Genomic DNA, 6126 nt, shown 5'->3' with positions numbered 1-6126 from the left:
CAAAACTACGAGTCTCTGTAGGAAAGAGCAGAAACTTGCCAAAGAGGGGAAACCCTTGGAATAATAAACTGAACAGTCCTAAGCAATGATCTTCAGTTAAGCTCTGGATCATTAGCTTTACTTGAGTTAGGGTCCATGACAGAGTTGAGTCCTGGACACACAGTGCTTTAAATGCTTATGCACACCACACTTTTGAGCAGGTAAAGGTCAAAGGTCAAAGGTAAGAGTTGGGGTTTAGGCACAGGGCCGGGAGCACCCACGCCAAGATATAATAATTAATTTGTAATTAATATGTCATTGACACAAAGCATAAACATCCTTTTATCATTGATTATTGTTTGATTATTTTGAAATTAGCTTTGCCATGGTCCACAGTCCAGTCACACATAATCACAGAAACAGCACATCTTGAGAGAGCAAGACATCATGTGATCAACCACAGAAAATGAGGTTCAGAGCAGTAATTGTTTCCTTTCATGACAGACAGCTGGCTTTTTATAGTGGGCAGATACAGCTATCATAAGTCCTCACTGTAACATAGGCTATATGACGCAGATTTTATTATCACAATAAATAACTGATCAATTACGGCAAAGGATCTGTTGTAGGCTGTGCAAAAAAGAACACGCCAAATCATGACCACTCGGCCATTTATTACCATTCAGTTATGAACATTTGACACCATAATAATTATGCCACATTTAAACAGTAGAGGGCGTACTGTGCTGATCAAATCAAACAAACACATCTCCAGTAGGCTATCCTGAACTGACTGAGAAGTGAAAATGAATGTTGTACAAGAAATAAAGCAACCGCCTAGCCTACTTAGCATTCCCACACCTTAACATACCTCTGCTTCACCACACGAAAAACTCGAGATTCTGTGGATGTAAATGTCTCGCCCTCCCTATTGAAGATTGACATGACATCCCATATTTTCATTTGGGCTAGTAATGCAAATAGTCTCCAACGTTACAACATTTGACTGGTATATACACACTTTGTTCCCAATAAAGAACTAATTTACATCGAGAGGGCTGGGCGCTCTCGTGCAGGCTCGGTGACTCATTTTATGAGAGCAAAGTGTGACATATTTCGGAGAGACGTAAATGCCGCCTCGGTGCTGCGCCTGCTCAGAAGCGAGCGTTTTTCTGCTTACAGTAGCAACATCCTCAGCTGGACCCACTGGCTGGAGTCCCGATGCGCGATTGGCGCTGGTCTGATTGTGGATTGTGGTGGTGGAGCGTCTCTCTATTGTAGTCTGCTGCTGCGCTGTGTTGCCTAGAAGGTGACAGCTCCAAAAAAAACCGCATTATTCTGCGAGCGATGAAAGAATGATCAGGGAGAATACTGCACGCGTAGCGCAGCAAAAACTCCTGCTTACACGGTAAGTTTATTCATTTCGATCTTTTGTTATCAATAGCATTTGATATATTTGTGTAGTTTCAGCGCATTGTAGTTGCTATGAAAGCAATATCGGCATTCCGTTGTGCATAATGTCAGTGTACTCGTACAGTAACCTTTGTTGTGGCCCGTATGTTTGAGATCGTGTACATTTTTGTGTGACTGTGTTTTGGCTAGCCTGCAGTTTATTCCGCTTTTGCGACCTGATTCTTTCCAAAACACTATCATGCTTGATACTGCATATGCCTAGAATAGGCTACTGAGCTTCTAGACGTCTACCGTTAGGTTCAGTTAGTTCAGTCAGCAAAGTCTCAGAGAACAGTCGTGAGCGTAAACATCATGCAGCAGGCTATTAGGCTGTAATTTATTGTGCGGGTTTTGTTATGGAAGCACGGGCAGTTTTGATGCGTTTTGCGGGCTTTAACTAGGTTTCTCACATGCAGTCTGTTTGGTGCGTCTGACGGGCCGAGGCATTCGACGTACGCCGCGATTCACGTTACATCTTGCGACATGAAATTTAATATGAAAGTCAATTACAAATCTAAAAATGGCTGTCGGGTGACTGGTTGTGAATTTAGTCTGCATTCTTTCCAAGTAAGGTGAGGAGTCGGTTTGCCACAGCCAGCCACAGACACGTGTCCACGCACATGCCATTAAATTGACCGAAGGTGGTCTCAACTCAACTTCACAGGTAGATTATGACTGCCAGCGTGAGCGAGATGTTATTTGTCTTATTGACTCTGGGCTACGATGTGAAAGCAATCTTGTGGCCGAGACTGACGACAGTGAGAGTTCTGAAAGGCACGAAGGGAAAGTGCTATATCTTTATATTTCGGCTATCGGCTCAGTGATATCAGATGATCTATAGGCGCACGTCTCTGGAGAGTAGGCACTGCTACTGATAAGATTGTTCCAATACACGTTGTATACACACACCCACACACACACACACACACACACACACATATTGTGTAGACATAAATATGACAGAGGCAGATCTGTGTCGGACCTGGGTGGTTTTAGAAAGGTGAACTTGTGATATATTAGTATGTTTAGTATATGTAAGTGTATTACACAACACGTCTTTGGGTTGTGTGTGTGTGAGAGAGATAGAGAGAGAAAGAAAGAATATCAGTGGTTAGATTGCCAGACAGTATGGGACCTGTGTGTGTGTGTGTGTATGTGTGTTTGTGTGTGTGTGTTTGTGTGTGTGTGTGTGCACGCGCGCATGAGCTTGAGCATGCGTGTATCGAATAATTTAAGAGGGCTTACAAATCTACTCTATGACAATACTTTAATCTGTTATTATAGCGAATCTCGTATTTACACACACACGTGTGCTCACACAATCAGTGTTCACTTGTGTGTAGGCCTATGTGTCTTGTTTGCAGGAATTCTGTTTATCTCAGCTCTGTGTTTATGTGTCCAGAGATTATTAGTGGCTTGAACGCCATGTTTAATCAGGCGTGTGTATGTGTGTCAGTATTCATGTTTGTATTTTGTGTGCTTGTGGTCAGACATAAATGTTTGTGTGTGCGTGTGTAATGTGTGTTCTGCATGCCTATGTGTGTATGTGCACGCGTATGTGTCTATGATTTGCCTGTGTGTGTGTGTGCACGTGTGAGATCCAGCCACATGTGTGAAACCTTACAGTCATATGCTTTTTTTTTGTGTGTGTGGCCACATCAGAGACCTCTCTGCTGATGTTCATTGAGGGCCGTTCTTTGAAGACTAACAAGAACAAGAGTCGCAGCTCCTCTCAGTCAGGCCTTAAGCCTGAGCCCTCAGTAAGGAGCAGTCTAGGCCCAGTGCTGCGCTGCAGATAGGGAGGCAGCCACATGAATGGGGGGATTGTGTGGCCAGTCGTCTGTTCAGAGACTTAGAGGCTGCTGAGGGAATGAATGGACGTCCGAAAGGTTTTTCCTCCATCCATATGTCAACATGAATGGTCTTCACAGAGAGAGCAGTTAACCTCAAGGACAGTGCCTTACTGGCTCCAGACATGTGCCAGCACACACGCAGTGCACAGACACTAACTCACTCACACACACACGCACGCGCACACACACACACACACACACGCACACCCACACACACACACACACACACACACACACAGCCACTGTTACAGTCAATTGAATATTCTCTGTGTCACACCATATTGGAAAGGAACATTATAGGGGAGGTGTCTGTACTGGTATTTTGCAGCGTAAGTGTGAGAGGGAAAGAGCAAAACAGAGAGTGGAAAATGAATGGATGAGTGCCTGTCTCGGGTGTGTGTGTGTATGTCTGTTAGTCTGTCTGTTAGTGTGTGTGTGTGTGTGTGTGTGTGTGTGTGTGTGTGTGTGTGTGTGTGTGTGTGTGTGTGTGTGTGTGTGTGTGTGTGTGTGTGTGTGTGTGTGTGTGTGTGTGTGTGTGTGTGTGTGTGTGTGTGTGTGTGTGTGTGTGTGTGTGTGTCTGTCTGTCTGTTAGTGTGTGTGTTAGACTCTTGCAGACACAAGGCCCTTCAGTGCAGCAGGGTGCTATGAGGCTGCATGTCAGTGCGAGGCAGAGATAGCTCGCCCAGCCGGCAGTGCCAACCACACCAGCCCAGGGCACTGCAGCCAGAGGCCTCCCGTGCCCGTCTGCCCTCTGAGAAGAGCACACACACCCTGCAATAACCCTGTCCAGGCTAAACAAACAGTACCTGTAGAGCAGTTGTGTGTGTGTTGGATACGGTTAGTGTGTGTGTGTGTGTGTTTGTCTGTTGGAGACGGTGGGCTAGGTCCATGATGAGGAGGGATGGTTGTCAACACACAAGCCAGGAAACCAGTCGAAGCCCTCTGGCCCTAAAGGGCAGCTGGGGTCACGTGTGTACAGTTACGGTCTGTAAGTGCTCTGTGGAAAGAGTTCAGAAACATTCAGCTAAAGGAATGCACTAAATCAACTTTATACTTTTACAAGGCTTCTGCAAGATTTGAATATATTTTGTTAATTTGACAAACTTACTATGGTGTGTTTATTATCAGGAGCAAACAGCCAAACTAACAAATAAACAATAAATCAACAAATAAATTAAATTCATGACATTTATTAGTGGAATCGATTAAGTGCCTTCAGTGTGCAGTGCATTTTCCTAGCTCTGTAGGGAATGTCCACATTTTAAATGTGCTGTGTATGTACTATTAGCCTCGGAGGACTTTCTCCATTGCATGTCTCCATTACAGTCATGTGCTGCTGATGTCAGCCTTAAGATGTGTGCCTGAATGCCAGTGGAGCAGAGTTGGAAGTGTGTTTTGAATCGTAGTCAAGATCGACTAGAAACGCTGCCCTCCATATCATGATGTGCACTGCTCTTCCCTTTGTGACATCACAGCTCTCCCAGACACATGGCTGCAAATCAACGTGTTTTTTTTTTTTTTCAACGCAGCTTGTGACAAGTGTTTGAAGTGACTTAGTCACATCTGTGATTGGTTAATGTGATTGCATGCCGGTTTCTGATAGGTTGCTGTGATGTGTGCATGATCATCTGAGGCTTGAGCTTGTCTCTGTGAGAAAGGAACAGGCGGGAAGTACCAGCAGCCTCAGTTCTTGGGTTGTAAACCACTGACGGTTTCTCTCTGTATCTTTGTCTATGTCTCTCTTTTTTCTCTGTCATTCTCTCTTTGTCTCTCCTTCATCATATCTCTTCTGTAGTTCATATCTAATTACAGCTTGCCTTTCTTTTTCCTCTGCTTGTTATCAACTCTCTTTTCCATTGCTCTCAGATCTCTCATTCTCATCCGTCTCTCCCCTTTGCCTTCAACCTCACCATCCATTGCCCTCTCTCCCTCTCTCTTTCTGTCTCTCCCTCTCTCCCTCTCTCTTTCTGTCTCTGTCTCTTGCTCTCTCCCTCTCTCTTTCTGTCTCTGTCTCTAGCTCTCTCTTCTCTCACCTCTCCTCTTTCTTTCTACCCTCCCTTCATTTTTATGTCTGTCATCCTCTTCCCACTCGTCTCCATAGCCCCATCTCTTTTTCTCCATCCACTATTTGACTCCCTCCATCTCTCTTTTTGTCTCTTACTTTGTCCGTCAGTCTCTCTATCTATTGCTCTCTCTCCCTTCTCCCTCTCTGTAACTCTCTCTTCCGCCCCCCTTCTTCTCTCCCTCTCTCTCTCCCTCTCTCTCTCCCCTCTCCCTCTCTCTCTGTTCTGGAGAGGCCTCTCTAGGGACTCGTGTAGAGTAGCAGATAGTTTCCACATGTGACCACAGCAGCTTGGATGCAGAGGCTCCTGCAGCAGCAAGGTGGCAGTAGAAAAAACCCTTACATGTGTGTGTGCATATGTGTGTATGTGTTCATGTGTGTGTGCATATGTGTGTGTGTGTACTTATGATCGTACGACGTAGCATTAAACACTTTCTTCACTTACTCTTTCCCTCAGAAACACACACACAGTAGGACAGGTTCCTTGGATGCTCTCTCTGTTTAACCATAGTCATTCACCCACACAATGTAAAGGATTGCATCCTGCAGTTAAATCTGCGTTTAGCATTCTCAGCAAATACACACAACTAGCTACCACAGGCCCTATCCTCCCGTCAAATACCACAGACAACAAAGACAAAAACACTAATCTGTAGTCTGATTGAAGGCGACATGGATTAAAATCCCTGCAGTGGGTGTGATTTGGGACTTGGGGGTGTGAGTGGGTGTTGATGCCCCTCTTTTCAGAGCCACAGTGATGGGACATAGCGGGGTTCCACA

The 6126-nt window shown here is 45.1% G+C and overlaps 1 protein-coding gene across 3 annotated transcripts in view; it reads left to right on the top strand.

Annotated features, from left to right (window-relative positions):
- Window positions 1-1158: 1158 nt before the first annotated feature.
- Window positions 1159-6126, top strand: part of LOC105908124 (USP6 N-terminal-like protein) — a 33577-nt gene continuing 28609 nt past the window's right edge. For 2 of the 3 annotated variants that reach the window (XM_031569067.1, XM_012836598.2), the window contains exon 1: window positions 1159-1387. The gene's annotated coding sequence lies outside the window, so the exon portion shown is untranslated. Of the gene's footprint in view, window positions 1388-1415; window positions 2096-6126 lie in introns of those variants that run through there. The other variant, XM_031569068.1, reaches the window with a different exon arrangement.

Source organism: Clupea harengus, chromosome 6 (genome assembly GCF_900700415.2).
Source record: "Clupea harengus chromosome 6, Ch_v2.0.2, whole genome shotgun sequence".
NCBI lineage: Eukaryota > Metazoa > Chordata > Actinopteri > Clupeiformes > Clupeidae > Clupea > Clupea harengus.
The sequence above is the reverse complement of the archived record's forward strand: the minus strand, read 5'-3'. Positions and strand labels throughout refer to the sequence as shown.